General features: G+C 43.7%; 1 protein-coding gene across 17 annotated transcripts in view; it reads left to right on the top strand.

Annotated features, from left to right (window-relative positions):
• PLAGL1 (PLAG1 like zinc finger 1) overlaps window positions 1–22,207 on the top strand; it is an 88,181-nt gene that overhangs the window by 56,812 nt on the left and 9,162 nt on the right. For 8 of the 17 annotated variants that reach the window (XM_043888044.1, XM_043888049.1, XM_043888055.1 and 5 more), the window contains 2 exons: window positions 879–952; window positions 9,397–9,467. The gene's annotated coding sequence lies outside the window, so the exon portion shown is untranslated. Of the gene's footprint in view, window positions 1–878; window positions 953–9,373; window positions 9,468–22,207 lie in introns of those variants that run through there. The other 9 variants (XM_043888059.1, XM_043888050.1, XM_043888052.1 and 6 more) reach the window with 4 other exon arrangements.

The raw sequence follows: 22,207 nt of genomic DNA, 5'->3' as shown, positions 1-22,207 counted from the left end.
CTGTTGGGGGCTTACCTAGTCATTGGAAGGAGACATCCTCCTATGGGTTAGGTTGAATGACAGGAAAGACGGGTACACTTACTGTCAACAAGTTTTGCCCTTCAGGCCTCTCCCCTGAGTAGTAACCTTGTCTTTGAAGGAAAAAAAAAAAAATGGAGTTCAGCAAAGGTTCCTTTTGGTCTTAGGTTTTTGTTTTGTTCTTTGTTTGGCTGTTTGTTTTTTGCCTTTTAATGGTCTTTCCTTGCTCTTTGACCTGTCTTCCCCTCTTGCCCCTTCAAGCCCTGCTCCCGTGGGTCCACACTCCCATTTCCTAGAGGATAATGTTCTTAGTTGACCCTTTTACAAAAGGTTCTGATTACCATCTGATTGCTTCCTGAAGCTCCGAGACAGTCTCCCTTGAGTTGGGGTCTCTGGAAAAGAATTGCAAATATACCAGTACAGCTTGCTTCCTGGGTGCAGTGTTCGGCACTTCACTCACACTGACTCCTTTAATCCTCAGGAGGCCCTTGGGCTGTAGGGACGGTTATCACCTCCACATTACAGGTGAGAAGCCGAGGCAGAGAGCTGTTCCACAAGCGGTGAGAGGTTTCTAGTGTCTCCCGGTGACACCTGGGTCTGAACGTGGGCCTCCTGGCACCGTGGCTGCAGCTCTTCACGTCACCGCATTGCGTGTCTCAAACTAAAACTTCTGTAAGAACTGAGATGTGTCTCTGGAAGGTTGGAATATGGCATGATGGTATACCGACAAAGTTTTTGATCTGGCATTCCTGAGCTTACGTCCTATGTGTGAATGTCTCCTTACACAGTATTCAGTGTGATTTTCCTCAGTGCCTTTCTTGTTTTAACCTTTTGATTTTTTTTTTTTCCTCCTCTTCTAGGATTGCTCTCACATCTGGTGTGGCCTCTGTTTCAGGTCACATCTGAAAGTCCTCTGGACCTCAAGCTTAGAAAGGTAAGTGTGTCTCCACTACACCCTCTGACTTCTGTCCAGGCCGTGTGCCGTGGCCAGTGTGAGTCTCTGTTCTCTTTCTCCTACTTTGGAGCACACACCACAGCCTTCCACAGTAGAGGGGCTTCTGTCCCAGAGAACACTCACTCTCTGAGATTTCTCATTTGAGGAACTGTAGGCCTTGAGGGAAAAAAATAGGGTTGGGGAATACAAAAGCCTGTTTTTCACTCTTTAGAAAAATCAAGAGAACATGCTAAGAACTGTCATTGATGTTTATTCATTCATGTAACTTTAGAAATAAGGGGCTTTATACAAACTGACTTTTATTGATCATGACTTGTTGACTAGAAACTTGTGACCTCCCTCCCTGACATTTAAAACGATGTTTTCAAATGAAAACAGATTAATACTAGGGGAACTTGAAGGGGGGGCATTATCCTCCATTTAGAACCGTGTTTAGACTGTTGCATATGTTACAACTCAGCCTCTAAATCATGCTCCAGCGTCGTAACATGAGGTGATTTTCAGTTGCATATGTCCTGTCCAAATTTCCTAAGATTATGAAATAAGTATGCTGCTAAATCCAGTGGCGGTAAATTGGTGGGAACTCCTGGTTGACGGGATCCCTGATATTTATCGGAAGTTTTTATTTTTCTCCACCAAACATGTGGAGATTATGATTTGTTTTAAACACCCATTTCAAAATAATGACACCTAGTTCGAGCCTTAAATTTCATACCCTGTACTCTGGTTGTTTTTCTCCTGTAACATGTATTAGTTCTCTGTTTAAGCCCGTTGCCTTCTTCACCCTTCAGGAACCCTCCTCCTGTTTGCAGCCCTGGTGCTAACGGTATTGCTTAACCATAACTGTTGGCCTCTCTCTCCCCACAGATTTTTTTTGCAAAATGTCCTTGACTGTAATATGCCATATTTTTTTATTCCAATCTTCTTTGTAAGTTTCCTTATATCACATTTTATACTTAAGGTTTTCTTTTTCCCCTCTCAAACTAGATAAACCACTTCCAATTTCATTTTACTCTTGGGACTGACTTCTAGAAAGGCTGCTCACAGCTGCTCCAGGGGAAAGGCCAAAGTCAAGAGAATATTAGATATGTGTGTTTAAGTTCCTGTTCTCCAAATGGTTCCAATTGAAATTAGTCCACGTCCCCACCCACACATTCAAAAGAAAAATTCTAGCAAAATCTAGAGATGCCAGAATCGCTTCTATATGTCATTTGTGTAGCTTCATGATATGTGTAAGATCAGTTCATGCAACGTCCAATTGTAATTGTTTTCTCTAGTTACATGTGACATTGCCATTAAAAGCCCAGCTAATAATATTATGCTACTTAAGAATTTAGGAGTCTTTAGGCTACATGACATACAAAACTTTGAGGCAGGCAAGACATAATTAGAAATTTCTTTTACAAGAACATGTTAGAAAAGAATTGTGTCATGGTGGTCCAAATCAAAGAAAGATTATTGAACTTAATCAAAAACTTACATTCTTTCTGTTAGATGTACTGTATCTTGACACAGTTATTAATATTTCCCAATTGTGAGCTTATCCAGTGTGTAAAAGCACTCTTGATACTTATTAACAGGGCACATCTACTTTGTACATAAACTTCAGACTCTGCCCCAATCACTGTGCCTCAGTGTGTACATCTGTAATGTGTAATCTCATAACAGCTCTGCCAGGTAGAGAGATGTCAGCATAAAGAGAAGTTAGGGAACTCGCCTGAGGTTACATACGTGGCAAGTAGCAGAGCCAGTGTTTAGACCCAGAGCCGTCTGATCCATAGCCGGTCCTCTCTGTACCCAATCCGTCCTTCATAGACTGTGTCTAGCAGAATACTATCATTTGCTTACTGTTTTTTTTTTAACTAACTGTAGGAACCACAACCTTAGTATTAGGTAGAGTATGCTTTTAGTAAAAGAATAAGGGAGAGTAAAACTCATTATCATACACCACTTTTAGGTAAGGAAAGTTGCTATCTAAGAAATAGTATTAACTTTTTTTTTTTTTTAACTTTCTTGACTCCCCAAAAAGAACGTAGTCAAGGCCTGAGGGGAACCGAGGCATGATATAGGAGAGTATTAAATATTATTGCTACAATGAATAAATAAAGCACATTTCTCTATCAGAGTGTTTAAAATAGCGCTGGGAATTATGTGTGTTTATACTATAACAAAGTGTACTTTATTTGGGGAATAACTTAATTGATCCATTATGTGGCATTACCAAGGTAATTTTTTCTTTTTTGTTTGAGCACAGGAATTAAAAAGTGATTCATAAAAACACACACACTTACAACCAGCATGTAAATTAGAACCACATTAGGGTGATCATCATCTTTTGTTGTTTTCCTAAACTGGTTCCCGTTTGCCTTGTATATTCAACTTAAAGTATGCAAAAATGTTGCAAGTTCTGACTCAGGAGAAATCTAGAGCTCCCTGTGAACACTCAGTTTTATAGAGAAACTTCAGTGTTCAATAACAGCAGTTAGTCTTTTTGTGTGCAGTTTTTTAAAACAAAATTGTTGGCTGTGTTTCTTCCCAAGAAATTACTGTTTGACTGGTTTGAATGTATAGAGTGGACACATGCAGAGGCTGCTCTGTCCGTCTGCTGTCTGAGGTCTCTTTCTATAACTGGAGCCTGAGCATATTGCTGTCTTGATTAAAAACTTGCAGTGCATCAGTCAGGACTCTTGGTTGCAACTGACAGAAGTTAATGGGACCACTGAACAATTCCAAACGGCCAAGTGACGGGAGCGTATTTGCATGTTAGAAGAATCGCTCTGACAGCAGCATTGTGACTAGGATGAAGGGGGGCCAGTCTGAGAACGGAAAGACTGAGGAGTCCGTAGGGATCTCGGTCTCCAGTACATAGAAATGTCCCTTTCCTGATGAGCTCTTTATTTGCCAGGCTGGTAAGTCGTTTGAAGGAAGCCACATGAAAATTGAGTTTTGGCCACTAGAGCAGACTGGGCCCCCATTTTGCAGTGTACCCTCATCCCCGCTCAGTTTTGGGGTGCCACAGATTGGAAAGTGGGTGGTGAGGGTTTGGGCCTGGGCCTGTGTTTGTTGACTGCCCCCTCCAATCTTCCCTCACCACCCCGCCCCCCAGTGTGAGAAGGGAAGCGAGATCAACAGAGGCCGGACCCTGGTGAGACCCCTGGCCCCGTGCTCTGGTTTTCCAAACGTCTGTCTGCTTGCTCAACCCACCCTGACTTCCAAGTTCCCCATTTGTGGGTTCACTTCGTGGGTAGCATTTAATAGAAAATACTCGTTTTCCTAGTAACCAGAGCAGGGAGTGGGGACTGGCTTGGCCTCCCAGCCTCTGTGATGGGGCACGTGCTCCCCAGATGGCCCCTTCTGTCTGAGGTCTGTCTGCCCTCTGGGCATGCCCTGCATGCCAGGCACACCTAATGGGTGTCTGTGCGCCAGGCAGATGGGGTCCCCTGTTTGCTGGTCCTTGTACATCTGACATTCTGCCAACCAGAGCTCCCTGTTCTATAAGATCTAATCTCAGTGTCCTGGCCGATACATCTCCGCTTATCTCGAATCCTCTCTGGTTTTCATCAGGGACTTTATGAGCCTCATCCAAAGTCTCAGATGTTCAGCCACAGGATTTAAGTGAAATTTGTTTTGAGGACGTGACTGACCTCAGGGTCCAAATCCCTGTAGACATTTGGTGCCACAAGGACCTACCATTACCTCAGTGTCTTTGAATCAATAGATTTGTCACATTTATGTGGTTTCTCCTCTCTGACACCTCAGTTTCCAGCACACTCTCCCTTCCATCTTCTGGGAACCAACAGTCCCACTCTGTCCCCAGTGGGCTGGTCTAGGGGGGCATGTCCAGGCTCAGAAGCAGGGCTGTTCTGGGCCTCAAGGAGTCTAGCAGCATCAGCCTCTCACTTTCTAATCCCTGGTAGACTTATGTTTTCTCTTTTGGTTTTTAAGCAATTCAGAGTTTAAGATAAAGGCCTTAAAGATAACTTTCTCTGCCTCTCCCTCTCTAGTTATTTGCATAGGAATCAGAGGCGTTAATCTTGTGAGTAAACTCCTAACATCTGCCCTTATTTCCTTCCTTCCTTCCTTCTCTATCAGCCCCAGGACCAAAGCACAGACCCCAGTGCCTCTGCAGAGTCCCTTTGCCTCTGCAGCAGAGGGGTAGCATTTTTTTTTTTTTTTGAGAAATAACCTGGCTCTGCGTGGTCGCCGTGGAAGCTAGTCTGTAGCACAGATGGGCATGACCCTGAGGGTGTTGCACTGTAGGCGCCCTCATAAGTCTGACTCTGACTCCCCTCCCGTGCCAAACATGCAGGAAGTGTACTCCCTTTTGTATTCATCATTCCGTCAACCTAGAGAGAAATTTCATTGCAGTCATTCTTCGGTGTCTCCCTCTCCCCCATGGCATGTGTCCTAGAGCCTGAAGGTTTCCATGGCCCCTGGTAGGTGAGGTCTGGCCTTTGGTGTATGATGAGAATAGTTAGGGTATGATGAGAGTAGCTGAGTGGGCTTTTGAAGCCCTACGCTCTTGCCCCAGGCCTGGGCTCCCTGAGCACAGCCGCCACTGTCTTCTAGAAGGTTCTGTCCTGCCTTGGGGACAAAGCTGTGCAAAGCGCCCCCCACCTTCCTTTAGGGGAGAGTTATCTTTTTCTCACCCTCTTAACCTCCTTCCAACCCTGAAGTTGGGCAGAACCTCGTCACTGGGTTTAGACATTAAGAAGGATAGACTGCTTCTACCGTCATCTGGGCTAAAACACAAGCAATTACAAAGCCTGCACCTGTTTTAAATGAGCTAGACAGGAAAACTGTTGGGAGGACAAACAAAGTAAAATTCCAGAGTTGTCCTGCCGCACTGATTTGGACTCTGTCATGAAGGCAAAACACCACCCAAACACTGGTAACTATGGAAACGAAGAGAAGGAAACACATCTGAGAGACAATAAGCCCGAAGACTGTGCAGCTTAGTCAGTGAGAAAAATCTAGTATGCCTCCAGGGTTTCTGACTTGGGAGCAGCCAGAAAGCAGCACGGTGAAGAGAGTGACCTGGTACTAATGTGGACTCTCAAAGCCCACGCTTGGGATGCAAAGCCCAGCTCAGCGGCTCACTGACCATGCCACCATAGGCCAATTGACAGAGCTCCTCAGCCTCAGTTTCCCCATAAGTAAGGTGGGGCTAATGCTCCCTACTCATTTGGCTGTTTGGAGCATTAAGTAAAGCCATGAAAACAACGGCCATGACCTGGTGAGCATCCACTAAATGTTAGCTCTAATTACATAGCAGTGCCAGTAGCTAAAGTGGGTGATGCTGGAGAGTGAGCTGTGCAGAGCCCCCGCTTAGAACAGGGGGCCTTCAGGGCCACTGACAGTATCTAAGCTGAGAGATGCAGGAGGGAGGTACGTGGATTTGTCTGAAATGTGAAAGAAATTGACGGCTGAAGACTGTAGTAGATGGATTGATAGTTGAAGAAGATAGATAGTAGATGGTCAGGACTGAAGACCCCAAGAAGTAGCTGAAACCTTGGGCTGTGACTGAAGCCCCGCAGGGATTGTGTTAGAAGGGAGGGGCCAGGTGCCAGGCTCACGGATCTGTTCACGCTCCCAGTTACCCTTTCACAGCATGGGCCTCTGGGGTCATCTTCAGAACGACTCGGTTGTTGTGAGATGAATATAGATATCCAGTTTACAGCCTCCACTCCAGAGGTATAATCTCAGTTGTAGTGATCAGCTCACTGAAGTAAACTTTACTTGTCTAGAATCTACCAAATCGGCTGGGCTCCTTTCCATCAGGAATTATAGTCCTTGGATTGGCGGGGGGGGGGGTGGGGGGGGGGGGCGGCGGGAAGAACTTATTTGAGAGACTTTTCAAAAACAGGGCTTGCACATCCTCCACCCAGTGGACTCCTTCGCTGAAAGCCGGGACAGGCCTCCCGGTGTCAGGGCTTGCCCGGTTCTTCCCCACTCAAATCATTTGGGGGGAAAAAAAAGTCAGCTTGAAGAATTTACTTGAGTGAAATCGGGAGTAGCTTGAAGTGAATGAGCTGAAACTGGAGGGAAATCCCTTTGTTCAATTCGGGTTTCAGTGAATGCTCAGCAGGCAGCTAAACCAGTTCATTAACAGAGAAGAAGCCGTGTTTCTCAAAATGCAGCCCTCAGCAGCTAATGCCTAGAAAAACAGACTATGACAGCCAAGAATGCATTCTAGAAATCCGAATGCTCTAGATTCAGGAAACCTTAGTTTTTGTCATCACTGAATAAACAAATCACTTCCCCCTGAATATCTCCCCTTTATTTAAGACAATTCACCATACATGATCTGTTTACTGTGCACCCATCCCATTTTCTAGAAAAATGTGATTTTTCCTGCTTCTCTGGAGCTCAGAAATGAATATACTTAGAAATATTTTATGTTACAGGTTCATTAAAAAAAACTATTATTTTAAATAGAACCGACCTATTAGAAGCTTTTTCTCTGATTTTTGAAATCTAAACTTCAGATCTGAAAAACAGCCTGCAAGTGGCATACTGTCAAATGTCTACGTGTTATTTTTCCTGTCTCCTCTGCGCTTTATTAAATTGTTGTAGTCTGCACATGGATTTTCCCCGGGGCCATGCATGCGTTCGGGTTCTCTGTTGCATTGTTAACTATTTAAGCCTTAGACCCGGCTGAGATGGCAGGGGGGAAAGGCCGAGGGACTTGATCTCCTCCCTGCCAGAGTTCTCCGCTTTCACTGGCGCTGCTTACATTGAACAGCTTAAGAATAAGCTCCTGTGTGAGCCCTCGGAGTCCGAGGGGCATTGTTGAATTCAGAAAGGAATCGCTTTCTTTTAGTGATAATTTGAATATTTTGACAATGCTGCCTGGTTTGCGAACTTCGTGTCATGTGCGCCCTTTCTAGCGCAGCTGAGGAGAGCCCCTGCTTCTCTGAATTTGTAAATTGGCATTGTCCATGGGTGAGATGGGTAGGAGCAAAGGAGGAATCATCCAGAAGAATTCTACTCTCTTGCTTTCATGTTTTTTTCAAGCTCTTAAAATAATTAATATTGGCCTTTGGAGACCACCCAGTTAAACTACCACAATAAATGCTGAGCATTTTGAGATGAAAGATGGACCATGAAGACAATTTGTGACATGTTTATACATGCAAAGCAAGGAATACATTTAAAACAAATATTCTGGATGATTCAGAGAACCTACTCGCCTCCAGCTTTTTCCCTAAATTGTGGTGGCTTATTTTTAGACTTTTGTTGTCTGAAAATGGCCCTAATATTTCCATTTGTAACTTACAAGGAGGTTACTCATAATAAATGGACATTGCCTTTTTGATCAAATTAAGCAAACAGGCAACCCAGTGAATAAATCCCTTAGGTGAGATATAATTGGCTGTTACATAATAGATTTGCCTTTGTACTGGTAAAGAAAATCCCGAAAAGCTTTGCCCCTAAGAGTATCGACTGGCTGGAATAGTCTTAGCTGGAAGAAGCCGACTTTTATAATTAATTGGTGAACAGAGATACCTGTTTCCAAATGCTCATCAGGGATCGTGGTGTGAAGCCGGCTGTAGACTTTTTCTGGAGACTTCATGAAAACCTAAGTTCCCAGGGCCCCAGCGCTGCTGACAGTCTGTGTTTAGTTTGTTCTGTGGCCTGGGAATGTGTATTTCTAAAAGATTGCCCTGGTGATTCTAACATAGTCGGGTTTGGTAACCATTAAATCGTGTATGCAAATTGAAGACTTCAGCCTTTTCACCCTGCACATTTGATAAATCTGTATGAAGATAGGAAGCTTTTGTTGAAAATGAGTGCCTATTGGTTGTTGCTGATTTTTTTCAATTCTTAATTTGCTTTAGGCTCTGTTATTGCATGGATTTGCATACCTGTTTTATGGTATTCTAATACTGTTGGTTTAAAAAAAATGCCATTTCCTCTGAGTGCTCTTTTGAATATTTTATGTAAGCAATTTCTTGTGTTTTCTCTACTTGCAGAAGGCAGGGAGAAACATCAGGGTTTTTCTAATCCACTTGCAAGTAGGACAAAGATTATAATATAAATACTTAAAGATCTTCTTGGGCAAGATTATATGAGCTATTGAGAATCTTTTATGTTAACAATATTATGAACTTTAGCACACCTTTTAAATATATCAGATGGTCTCAATATTTAAGACTTTTACCATGTGGTATATCTGTGACATTTTAAGATTAAGGGTGGTGGGTCTATTGAAGTATTATACCCGAGGATTTTAAAATTTGAAATTGATCTGTCATCTATTAAAGTACCTAAAAAGCAGTAGAGAATGTCCTCTGTACATTCACAGTTTGTGTGTGCACGCATGTATGCTTTTGAAGTAAGCAAGCTCAAGTTGCCACATTGGGGGGGGGACTGTTTTTCTTGCTTCACTCACTGAAGGTGTGCAAGATCTCTTCTTACAGGTTTGAGGCCTCAAACCTTCTGGGAGGACTCCCTGACTGCCTTGGAGCTGACATTTCCTGTCACCGAGTAGGTACGCAAGCTCTGATTGCTTTTAAAAATTATTTCTATCTGAGCATGTGTATTAGTAACTGCTTGGAAGCACATAGTAAAGTAAGTCAAGGATGTGCAGGAGGTTCAAGGCACTTCAAAAAGGCTAAATACTTTTCCCCCTCAAACTGTGAAGTACCTTAGAATGGCATTGTTTTAACCTTTTCTTTTTAAAAAGCATTAGGATCCTCTGTGTTTCAGGGAATCAGATCCTGCAATTAGCAACTTCTCATATCCTCTGCTCTCCCCCACCCACAGCCCTGATAATACCTGCAAATCTCTGGAATTTTCTGCTGTCAACCCGTCAGTTCAAAAGCTTTAAAGCTGCCCTTTCTCCACTCCCAACTTGTGTACATAAGAAGAGGTGTAAAGGTTGCCTCCCATTTGTGGAAGATGTTGACTGATAAGCCTACGGAAGATGCTAGTCACGTACAAGTTGCCCTAGGGACTCCAGCTCCAGCCTCCTAGGCTTTGCTCTAAAAGCTACTGCCAAAGTCGGAGGCTGTGGAGACAGCTTAGCCGGGGGCAACGGCAAGGTGGAACTGGGGGATGCTCCGCTTAGCTCAAGACACCCAGGTTAGGCCTCTGGTTACATGACCTTAAGGGAAGTTAACCCTGTGCATTATTAGGTGCTTTGTTTGGTGTAGTTCATTACCTGTTGTATCTTTTTCTTACCGCGTATGCACAAAGAACTTAATTCTCTGGACCTCAGTTTCCTCGTCTGTTAAGTGGGGCTAAAGATGCCTTTCTAGCCTATCTAACCAGGCTGTTAGATGGATGTTAGTAGACAAAGGAGCCTGAGAGGACTTTGAATTCAACTGAAATGTAATATTGTTTTACTAAATGTTATTTTGGTTCTGTTTGAAGTAGAATTATCTTACTAAATAGTATTTTGATTTATTGGCCGAGAATTTGAAATCCATCCCATCGTGGCTAACATATCTACTAGGAACTGAGAAAGGCAGTTCTAATTAGTTGGGGGAGGGGGTCGGGTCTTGCCATTTTATCTTCTGGTCACGGTGCGATTGACGTTGAAAGACTGTATGATACCCAGCCAGATCCTGGAATGTGACTGCCAGTATTGGGTGGTGAGTCCGTGGGCTGAAGACAGAGGGTGGAGAACAGCCTAGGCCCTGTGCATCTCTGCAGCTGAGTGGGACAAGCCCAGGCGGCCTGGATGGGGCAGTTCGCTCTCAGCAGGCAGGGAGGGAAGTGAGGCATCGCTCTAGGCTACTGGGAAGGAGCAGCAAGCATGTGGCGGGAAATTGGGCCTTATTGTAAGGAAGGTGCCTGGCCCCCGGGGCGACAGGAGCACAGACCAGCACAGAATCGGGATGGGCTGGGGATGGACCACACATGTGGATTGCCAGGACAGCTACTTAGAGAGGTTCGCATTCCTCCCTATTGAACCAGCTATGATTGTAATGGTTTGTTAAACAAACAAAGGACCTAAAGCTGTGAATGGGGGAGAGAAAAGACTTAAGGTGAAAAGGAGAGGAGGCCCTGTTTGTTAGTGTTCCACTCTTTTTAAGCTCTCTCCCCCATTTCCTCAACATTCCTTTCTCCCTTTCAGAGAAGGCAGCGCGGTAACTTGCAAAAGTTACCGCCTCGTGTCTCCAGCCCTGTTTCCTTTTAAACTGGAAACGGGAGGAAATGTCTATCCCTTTACAAAGGCAAAATGAGAAACCGGGGTGTCTTAAAGGAATAGGGATACATATTTTTATATTTCTAACCAAGTGTTTCTGGGTGAACAATTGGCTTGGCATTCTTTGAATTTATGGGATGTGCTGTGGAAAGGCAAAGAGAAAGTTCTGAGTCAAGCACTGTCCCATAAATAAGGCAGGTGGCCGCAGAGGTGGGCAGCCCTCTGCTCCTGGAGGGAGGGGAGTGAGCGTTGGCGTGGGTGCAGCAGTTTTACTTTTTTATCCCTTGACTGTGTACACAGTTTATGGTCAGGTGAGTTCTGGATGTTCATCCATTGAAAATGCTTGGGGGTGGGGGGCGGGAAGCTGTAAATTGTCTTTTAAAACTGCCAGTTACATTTATGTCCATTCAGTTAATCAGATTAGGTCTCAGGACTTCCTTGTGGGGAAGAAAAAGGAACTATTTAGATTTTGCGAACAGTATTGTTACATGTGCTATGCATTATCCCTAGGGGAGGGATAGGTCCTCACTTGTAACTTTTGTGCACAGCAGTTTGTCTCTGCAACACCTTCCCTTTCTCTGGCTCCCAAGTTCCTCTGCCTGGCGCACCAGCCCCCGCAGTGTGTTCAGGGCACTGTCTCCTTTAGAGGCCCCTCTTCTGCTCCTCTTCTTACGCTCACACCTGCCTTCCAGCCAAACTAGACCACGGGATCACACTGCCCTGTCCTGCTCCAGGCCTCTCTGCTTTTTACATGGTCTTCCCTCGGCCTGAAAGAGACTGTCTCCCTTTTCTCCACCTGCTTTGCTCTAAGCCCAGTGTAGGTATCAAAATTATGAAAACTTAGAAAGTACAGATATTCGGAGAGAAAAAACAAAGTCCCCTCTAATTTGGCCCCCCAGCAACCCTTTGCTGACACTTTGTTTTCTGTACTTTCAGTCCTTTTTCATTTTTTTAATTTAGAGACTGTTGTTTTAGGACAAAACAGTCCACTCAAGTCTTGAGCATCCTTTCCTGATCACACATTGTAACTTTCAGGGTTCTGTCAAGAGATGTGAACTCAGGAATCTGGCTTCCCATCACCCCTGTGACTTGTGAGCTTTTCTTGTTTCTTTTCTCAGCGTGAGCCTTTGCCCTCACGCACTTCCTGGGAAGGAATTGGCCTTTTCTTTTTCCTAGAATAGTCACCGTATTAGGACAATAGACCCGGCTGATAATTAGGTAAGTTTGGTTCCTTGGTGCCCTACTCTTAGAGTCCTAGGAAAGATCACCACTGTCAGCTATAGAAACACACCCCAAAGGGCGTAAAGGGGATCGTCGCAGCTTTGTTGGGAGGGAGGAGGGGGATATGTTTCCAGCTGTCACAAAGGAGTATCCCTGCCACTGACTTTAATGACTAGAAAATCTTCTCCTAATACCAGAGGCTCTCGTCTGGATTTCAAGTCTGCGCTCACCCCTCCCCCCACCTCCCCCAGCGTGCTACCTAGAGTTCATTAACAGTCTTCCTGAAACATTCCGTCCCATCTCAGCTGAGAACCAGGCCTGGGCGTCGCGCTTGCCTCTCAGGATGCACATACCTATTTTGCTTGCTTGGCGACCTTTGTCTGTTTCTTCCTAAATGTTCATGTTTAAAAACACCGTGTAAGAGGTGGGTTGGGGAGGCATGGGGAGGATTTCAGACTCTGTAAGGATATTTCCTTTCCCTCCCCACAGCCTGATGGATATTAAGCTGAGTGACCATCCCGTTGAGGTGCTTTGGCCCTGTCTGGGGGCCCATGAGCTGTGTAAGCCCCCCTGCTTCCATTCCATACAGGTGCGGGAGGCAGTGGGGTCCTTACAGGCTGCTTTCAGGTGACGCCTCTGGGAGCCTGGCTCCCGGTCAGCAGTCCCCTTTGGCCCTTGGAGGTTTGGTTTTTCTCAGTCTTCCGCAGCTCGTTGAGGCTCATACTCCTGGGCTTGTGCTGTTTGCAGTGCTTCCTCCCCTCCCAGTCAAGACAGAGCTATGGGCGTTATCTCTCTGTCTGCCTGTGCCTCTCCCCAGCTTTGTGTAGAGTGGCTGGTCTTGACAAATTCAGTTACGTGTTATCGTCCATCTGCTAAACACATTATAACAACAACAGGCTCGCATCTGTTTAAAAAAGAAAGAGGCCTACCTCTCCTAATAGGAGAAAGTGGGCAACCAGACAGCATCTTTGAACTGTTAGGGTCTTCGTTTCTGCTATCACCATCTAGAAATTATTTGGAACATCTTATCAAGTTTTTTAAAATGCAGACTGAATTCTCATTTTGCTTCTTTTTATCACCATGGACTTGTCACTGCACTGTCTTACCTAAGAGGAACTGAGGGAGTTTAAAGACAGAAGGCTTCTTCTGTTCTTAAAGCCTCCAAGAATTACATGCCCCCACAAGCCTGCTTCCCTCAGGCTCCACGATGCAGAGAAGATCTCCTAAGAGGGGGTCCGTCTAGCTGCAACCTGTTGCAGAGAAAACAAACCCCACCCTACCCCCAGGACACCCCACTGTACACGCCAAACCGCTCCGGGGAAGACCAACACAGGTGATCAAGGCTGAGCACACCCACGCAGAGCCCAGGGTAGTTTATAAAGTCATTTATAGAAGCCAGACTCCACTTCCCTGCAGCCTCGGGTACCATGCACTGTTACTTAGTTGGAGATAACCTCAGCACCTCCTCCGTGCTGGAGATCTCCTTGCTGGCCTGAATGCCCATTGCTGCTGCTGCTGCCGTTTAATCATTCAGTCGTGTCTGACTCTCTTTGTGACCCCATGGACTCTAGCTCTCCAGGCTTCTCTGTCCATGGGATTTCCCAGGCAGGAATACTGGAGTGGGTTGCCATTTCCTTCTCCAGGGGATCTTCCCAACCCAGGGATCTAACCTGGGTCTCCTGTATTGGAAGGTGGGTTCTTTACCACCGAGCCACCAGGGAAGCCCCGAATACCCATTAGGTACCATTAAACTCAACACAGCTAAAACCAAACTCCAAATTCCTGGTTTTGCTAGGTTTTTCTTCTGGGTCTTGCTCTTTCTTTCCCTCTTCACCATCACTCTCCCCCTCTTGCCTTTAAACTTTTCTAAATTCTTATTTGACTACAGTGGTCCCTCCTTGTCTGAGATTTCCCTTTCCATGATTTCAGTTACCCATGGTCAACCTTGGTCTCAAAATGGAAGATTCCAGAATAAATAATTCATCAGTTTTAAATTGCACACCATTCTGAGTAGCATGATGAAGTGGTCGTGCCAGCCTGTTCATCCCACCCGGGACATGAATCTTTTCCTCTCCCAGCATATCCTGCCTGGTGGTCATTAGTTGCCAGCTCAGTTATCAGACCGACTGTGGGTATCACAGGGTTACCTGTGTTCAGGTAACCCTTGTTTTACTTAATAAGTGCAAAAGTGATGATGCTGGCAATTTGGATGAGCCAACGAGAAGCCATAAAGTGCTTCCTTTAAGTGAAAAGATGAAACAACTTCATAAAGAGAAAAATCATATGCTTAGGTTACTAAGATGGAATCTTCTATCTGAAATTGGGAAGAAGGAAAAAAATTTGCTAGTTTTGCTGTTGCACTTCAAACCACAAGCATTACGGCTTCGGTTCATGATAAGTGCTTAGAAAAAGACATTACATTTGTACAATAAGATATTTTTGGAAAAATATTTTGAAAGAGAGGGGAACCCCATTTATGCAACTTTGAGCACAGTATGTTGCTATAATGGTTCCATTTTACCATTGTTGTTAATTCCTAGTTGTGCCTAATTTCTAAATCAAGCTTTGTCATGGGTATGTATGTATAGGGAAAAACACAAGGTTTGGTGGTGGTCTCAGGCATCTGCTGAGGGTCTTGAACGTATCCCCTGTGGATAAGGGGGCCGGCTGTAATAGATGCCTGTTGTCCCACTCCCTGGTCACTGGTCCTGGGATGCCCCGCCCCTTGCAGTCTGGCTCCTGTGGTCTTTGTCACTCTGGGAGGCTTAGATTCTTGTGCCGTTTATGCCTTTCCCGTCACTGCCTCCTGTTCCTGTTGAGACAGTGTTTCACTGGCGTTTTTCTACTTGTTTCTACTCCTCCTCTGTCTACCTCTTAGCTCCACACGAACCTGGAGTTAGTGGCTGCCCTTGACTAAACAGGTTAGTCAGTCTGCTGAAATGTTACAGCAAAAAAGCCCACCTTCTCCAGTGCCACAGAGCAAGTGCGTCACTGACACGTCCTGATTGGGTCTCTCTCCCCAGCCTGCCTGTCCCTGGTGCCTGCGTGTTTGCCTTCATGTCCAGTCATATTGAAGTCGTTACTTTCACGTACCTTGTCTTGATTCATTCCCTTGGCCTGAAATAGACCACTTCCCCCTTGAATACCAGGTAAAGTTGCCGGCTCAGCTTAAATTTTGGCTTCTCCATGAAACCTCTCCTCATCCCCCAAGTAAGAGAAGTTATTCCTTCAACAAGCATAGGGTAAATGCATAGGGCGAATTATTTTAATGGTGAACCAGTAGATGAAATCTGGATAAATTCTTATCCATTCTGAGTTTCAATGATTGTTTTCACCTTTTTTTCCATGTGTGAGTCTTTATAGAGCAGTTTAATTGCATCATATCTTAAATCCTAAGGAAAAGAGCATCTTAGAATGCAAAAAGCCTCACTCCAGTCTTGGGTGTTGTCTCTTTCCCTTCCACTGGGCATTACTTGGTTTTGCCTGACTTTCTGGTTTTTGCCAGTCTAATTGGGGGTGTGTGTGTTAAGAAATAAAACAAAAAATGTCAGATGTGATAAGTGCATGACACAAGAAAAGAAAAAGGCAGGAGACAGGCATAAGGTGTGCCAAGGGTAGGGTGGAGTTGGTCCCAGATTAATCAGGATTGAAGTTTTGCCAGTCAAGAAGAGGGAAGACCCGAAAGAATAAAATATGTAAGGGAAATGATTTTAATGGTGGAACAAGAGATGAAACCTGGATAACATATTTTCATCTGTTTTATTGACTACTTGAGTTTCTCTGTGAAATACCTTTTTATTTTTTCTTCTGAAGGTTTAAAGGTTTAAAGTTTCGTTTTAAACATTAAGTCTGTAATCTTTCTGGGATTAATTTTATATAGGTGTATGGTAGGAATCCAGTTTCCTTATTTTCCACATGGATAACCAAGTATTAAGTAGTCCATGCTTTCCCCAGGGATTGTGGTGCCAACCCTGTTGTATATTAAGTTTCCATATAAAGGGGATCTGTTTCTAGACTACTCATTCTACTCCCATAGGTCCACTTGTCTAACCCTGTGCCTACATCATACTGCCTTAAATACTGTAGCTTTTTAAAACATGTTTTTATCTGTTGTCTTTCACCATTTCCTTTCTGATCAATTTATAGGATGATGAGCATGATCCAGTCGAATGGGGAAAGTCTTGACTACTCTTGACTTTTCCTCCTCAATATAAAAGTTTAGAATGATCTTGTCAAGTTCCAACAAAGAACCTTGTTGAATTTTTATTAGAACTTCACTGAATCAGTATATTAACATGAAGATAACTAGATAACTGAATATTACAATAATACTATCTGTATTTCTCTATTCATGAACATGGTATGTTTCTCAGTTTATTTAGGTTTTCTTTTATGTCTTTCAGTAGAATTTTATAGTTTCTCCATAACTATTTTATTTATCTTTGGTTAGACTTACTTTAGATATCTTTGCTTTGTGGCTAATTAATTTTAAATTATATTCTGTTTGCTGGCATTTAGAAATGCAGTTGATTTTGTATTTTGACTTTTGTAACCAAATACCTTGTCAGACTTCCTAATTCTCACATTCTATGCATGGATTCTTTGGGGTTTTCTGTATAGATAGTCATCTGTAAACATCAAAATATTTATTCTATTCTAATTTTAAGTCTTGTTATTGCTTTATTGTATGAACCACAACTTCTAATACAAATCTTTAACAAGAAACGGTGATGATAAGCACCTTTTTCATAAAGCAAAGATGGTAAACTGTTTCATTAACTTAAATGTTATCTTTTCTTTCCTGCTTCTTAGTCTAATGATATATATTTTAACTATTTAACTTATGGATGATTTTACTGTTAATTAGTCTCTGAGTTATATTAGCTGTGTTATGAAAGGTTGTTTCATGGTGCTAAATCTAGTTTCAGGTGATCACTAGAACTAACAAAGATGTAAAAATAGCAGGTACCCTCAAAAGAAGCCACAGTGGCGAACATAAAGGCGCCTTAGAGTCATCAGGGGAGTTTATTCAAATGGCAGATTCTCAGATGTTCCCCCGGCAAGTCCGACTCAAATGCCTGCCCCTGCCCCTGGGGTCTTACACTTGTCACTGCCCTTTTTGTTATTGTTTGTTGTTTTCTTTTTTTAAAATCCTGTTCTTCATTTAGGGATCTCTTGGTTCTCTCTAGAATATTAATGCTAGTTGTTTCTGAAGCTTTCTTTTTCCTCCATACAGTTTTTTTCTTCTTCTTCTTTAACCTAGCTGCTTTTTTCTGTTTCTTCTGTGTTGGTTTTTCCTAGTAGGTGCTGGCTTCTGATTTCTGGTGATGCTCAGCTGCCTGACTTGTGAGTGGAGCCATAAAAAAGCTGATGGGAGCTTTGTGTACTTAGATAGGCTTTGTCAACAAGGGCTTCGTTGTAGGGTAATACGGGTAAACCCTTCAGGACTGCCATTTGTCCTTGTCGTGAGCTCTTTTCTCTTGGGCTAGTCAGCTTTCCCAGAGAAGACTCTTTCAGTCTCCCGTCTTGGAGAGTATAATAGGCCTGGCTGCCATTGTTCTGATCACCGAATAGGGGGAAGTATGCAAACTTCCACTTAATTCACCCTGTTTCAGCACAGTGCCCACTGCTCATACCCTCTGTCGGGAGGGGGTCAGAGGGCTGAATGCACTGCCAGACTTGAAACCACTCTTTCTGTTTCTATGCCCACATGCATCCCTACTTCCAGAAGTTCCTAGTGCCTAAATTTGAGCCTTTTGATGGTTGCTTCATAGCTTTTCATCATTGCCTTAGAATTCAGCTTTCTGAGGATGGCTAAGTCCGTTCCTGCTTGTTTACGTACTTTCCAGTTTCCAAAACGTTGTTACTGTTTTCTCCTTTCCTGTTATCTTAGGCTGTGTTTTTTGCTGGGGGGCGGGGGGGTGGTGGTGAAATCTCATTAATACTGTTTTTTTAAATGTATTTATTTTAAATGAAACAAAGATGGATATTTTTAATGGTAAAAGGTACAATTCACAGAGAAGATAGACATCATAAACCATTAGACACTTTGATTAACACTGTTTTACTAGAGTTTCAGGAGAGACTGGAGCTGCATACTTCCATTCAGTTTGCCGTCTTTAACTTGACATTACTCCCACTACTTGTGACTAGAAGGTCAGCACCCTGTCCTTTTTCCTATTTTTCTTAGTGTGTAGATTTGATGTTCTGAAGCTGCGGTATAATTTTCTCTCTAAATATGTTATAAACAACTCACTTCAGCCTTCTGGCTTATTTTAGGCCTCATTTCTAAGAAAATAAGAGTTTAGTCACGGGTTAACAAAATGAAGTCTCTCCAGGTGACAGTTTAGAAGAGTCAGTAGGCAGCAGAGCCGATGGTTTGGCAGGCCAGGGAGGTGGGGCCTTGCTGTGCGGCGCTTCCCACAGCAGGATGGGCAGGGGCGGAAGGGGGCCAGAGCCAGTGCCTCCCACCACCAAGCGCAGATTGTTTCAAACACTTAAAGTGGACGTGTGTACCCAGTGTTGAACGGTCCTGGAGGGAACACAGAGGAACCCCCTGTGGAGGTAGTTTCTCACCAAGCCAGTCTTCCCTTTCTGAGCCTGGGTTATCCATGCTTGGTACCTCCACCGTGGCCCCCGTAGCCCGAGTCCCTGTGGGCTCACCTGGACTTCCGTAATTGCTTCCTCAGTGGTCTCCCCGTTTCACCATCTCACCATGTGGAAGAGGTGCCCATTCCTCTGCCCAGGAATGACGAGGGAAGCAGCAGTTGGCCAGGTAGATCCTGGGTGGCAGGAGAGTCCAGGAAGGGGCATAGTGTGGAAAAGACAGAAGCATGAGGGATGTCAAGCATGTTGAGCAAATAGCCAATGGGTTGATCTGCAGCCTCAGTTGCCTTTGGGCCGCTGTGGGGCAGAGGTCTGCAGACAAGGCAGGGTGACAGGCTTTGAGGCTCCAGCCTGGAATGCAACCTACCCAGGAAGCTTCTACAAGTGGTGTGTCAACTCAGGTGTTGTGGATTTTAATGATGGTCTGTTAGTACTTTATTGAGGATCCACACACGCATACACACTTTAATAACAGATTTTTAAAGATGCTGACAAATGAATCCCTGTGATTTGGAAGGCATCCTGCCCTCTAGTCAAAAGGAAAGCCTGTCTTCCATGATTGGATCTATTACATTATCATCTGTACCCCTATTTGAAATGAAATTTGTACAAATTGTTTATTGCTTGAATTTCCAAAGAACATTGTCATAGAGCCCTCCCCTCCCCTCCTTTTTTTAACCTTCACCTGATAAAATGCAGGGATTGAGGCATAAAATATATGGCCCATGGCTTAGGAATTGTCAGTGACTTTGTGAAGTCAAACTGAACTGATGGCACAAAGGGGGGTTTTTCTCTTTTTTCATCTAAGTCAGGCAGTGCCCTTTAATCTGTTTAAATATAGAATCCCTTAGAAAATCTGAAGAAAGCTATGGTCCCTCTCCTTGCAAGAACTGCAATACACATGCCTCCTAATTTTCCATAGAATTTTGGAGAATTCAGAGTCATGGGCCCTGGAAGCTCTGCCATGGGCCCCACGTAAAAACCTCTGTTCTCAGTGGAGGCTGAAAAGCCAGCCACAGCCATCTGGTAGGGGACTCAACAGGCCTCGCATCTATAATCCTCAACCAAGTTATGAGTCCAGCCCCGGGAGGTCCTCTTTTACTGATTAGACATATAATGAGCCCCAACTCTTCTAGCATCTACATGCTCAGGTACAAGACCTATCACATGTGCATAATAGAAAATTAGCAGTAGCAGCCACCTGGAGTTTCTGAGAATCTTCTTCCTCCTGCTGATATTTCTGGATGGCTTTTTCATGATAGAGACTTGCTACAAGTCCTTCAAGGACTACTAGTAGTCCTTGCTACTAGTCCTTCTAGTCCTTGCTAGAGTCCTTCAAATATGGAGGGGAGCACCTCTCTAGAAGCCGCCTGGAGCCAGATAAACAGGGAATTTCCACCTGCCCTGCTCCATGGTTGGCTGTTTCATATTGTGTGAGTATAAGAAGAAACCGAACTTTTAAAACTGACCTTAACACATTTATATAAAAGCCATCCTAGGTTTCAGGAGTATGAGAGGAAAAGAAATGTTTAGAACAGAACCTTCTTATCCACAAGGAGCGGTGATGAATGGAGTCAAAAAAAAAAAAAAAAAAACCAACTTAAGAGTACCCATGTTGGAAGACTAAAAATGGAAATTCAATTTCCTCCCAGAAATGGGCCTTGCATTGTGTCACTGGGGACAATGGAAATAGAAGCCAGAAGTCATGGTTTATTTTGAGGATGCTGTAAAACACTTGTGCCCCATTAGCTGATTGTGTTACGCAGCACGGGGGACGTCCTGGAGCGGCGCTTGTGTTCTGACCTCTCCCTGCACCGCCGTATACCACCAGCCCTCAGGGAACACAGTCCTTCCTGGCTGTTGCCATATATATATGTTCTTATTCCAATCTGATCCTCTCTCATCCCCAAAATAATCAGCACGAACAGAATGAAGCAGATGGCACAAGCCTTCTTTGGCACACGGGCAGATCTGTATCACTCACTCAGTATTTTTAGAATCAAGGGGATTGAAAATTATGTCCTGAGATGTTTTGGGGGAAGACTTACTCTCTTTTCCAGGGTGACAGGTGCTGAAATATTACCATATTTAAAGACTCAAATGCAATCTGTATGTCAGGTCACAGGGCAGACTGATGATCATCGGGACCATCCCTTTGTTAGTTCTCTGTTTCGGATTGTTGGCAGTTGGCCAAATAATAGAAAGTTCATCACAAGTCTGTTTTAAGGGTGTGGCCAGAGCTTATCAGGTTTCAAGGAAAGATTGGAATCAGCAGCAGCCAGCCAGTTCTGATCAAGTACATGGTGATGGGAGATGTTGTATTACCCACACAGCTTATTTTTTAAAAATAGCTGGGCTTTGATCCTCGGCCACAATGAATTTATAATCTGTTGGGAAAGGCTATGTTTATAGAAGTTTGTGATTATATCATTAAAACAGTGTAAATATTTATATTTGAAGATCCATATTAATGAAATACACAGTTACGGTGAATGAAATGTTATAACTATTAGTTAATTTGAATACATCATTTTAAAAAAAGCCTTCCTGAAGAAACTAAGGAATGCTTACTGTCATAAAATAATTGAGTTCAACATGTGAGGACCAATTTTGCACGTAGGGTTGGACTGGGTGTATTTAACACAGAGACCTAAAACTAAAAAAGATAAGAAAAGTCTTGGGCAAAGACATTAATGCAATAAGTAAAATAAGTGTAAAAATGTTTATGTGACTTAATGTTTTGTTGTTCTCTGCAAGTTTAATGGGGAAAGAGTTGGAGGAAATGTCTCACATTTAAATACAGTATAGTCATGTCTAAAATGCCTTGATTGTATACCCACCATCTTTGAAGGCCCGAGGGAAATGTAGTGATGTCAACAACTTGTTGGACTTTTGAATCTAGGGAAGTGACTGGAAAGTGGATTTGGGAAGCTTTATTCAATGCTAACAGGCAGGTACTTTTTCTTTACTTGAAAAAATCTGATTTTTCCTTTGTATTCTTGGTGTGTTGGTGAGCAAACGTTGGTATCTGTTGAGAAACAAAGACCTTGGGCCAGTTTTTACTTGCAACTTCGTATGTCCTGTGTGTGTGGAGCATGTGTATTATCCAGGCTCCTGGCTCCTCCAACTCTGAGTAACGGGTGATAAAGTATATGCGGGGAGAGAATGTGTTTCTCTTTTCCATTACATCCATAGCTGAGTGGTTCAAACTGTGTGCCAGTTTGCAGCTGATGGTTTCTACTTTTAATCCC

This window comes from Cervus elaphus, chromosome 26 (assembly GCF_910594005.1).
Source record: "Cervus elaphus chromosome 26, mCerEla1.1, whole genome shotgun sequence".
In the NCBI taxonomy this organism is placed as follows: domain Eukaryota; kingdom Metazoa; phylum Chordata; class Mammalia; order Artiodactyla; family Cervidae; genus Cervus; species Cervus elaphus.
Note: the sequence above shows the minus strand (reverse complement) of the source record. Positions and strands in the feature narration are given on the sequence as shown.